This window comes from Octopus bimaculoides, chromosome 22 (genome assembly GCF_001194135.2).
Source record: "Octopus bimaculoides isolate UCB-OBI-ISO-001 chromosome 22, ASM119413v2, whole genome shotgun sequence".
Lineage (NCBI taxonomy): Eukaryota > Metazoa > Mollusca > Cephalopoda > Octopoda > Octopodidae > Octopus > Octopus bimaculoides.
The window spans coordinates 5,102,552-5,103,139 of record NC_069002.1 but is presented as its reverse complement, the minus strand read 5'-3'; positions in this window follow the sequence as shown (position 1 = coordinate 5,103,139).

The following is a 588-nucleotide window of genomic DNA, read 5'->3' as shown; positions in this document are numbered from 1 at the left end:
TATATATATATATATATATATATATATATATATATATTTATTTATTTATTTATTTATACACACACACACACACATATATATATGAATGTGTGCGTGTGTCTGTGTGTCTGTGTATGTGCTTGTGTGTGTGTACATACATAAACATGTGTGTACTTGTATATGTGTGCGTGCGTGCGTGTGTGTGTGTGTTTACATGAATATGTGTGCGTACGTGGGTGAGAATAATCAGAGCAATCAGGAAAGTATTGGGTAAGTGAAAAGAACGGATAGCACGGTACCGTAGGCTGCGGGTGGTAAGCCCGCTGCGTATGCAAGACTCCAGGAGCTCCAGCAAAAACTGTAATAAAGAGAAATAATAATGATAATAATAATAATAATAATAATAATAATAATAATAATAATAATAATAATAATAATAATAATAATAAGCGAAACGGGCTGATTACTACCTAGCTCAGATACCAGGAAACCCCAAAATGACTGAAGTTCAAAAGATAGGGCTCATGGGAACTGCCCATATCCTACGTAAAATACTGTCTATGTGATCTCAAATTTTAAAGCAAACACATAATTTTCTTATGGTTTCTT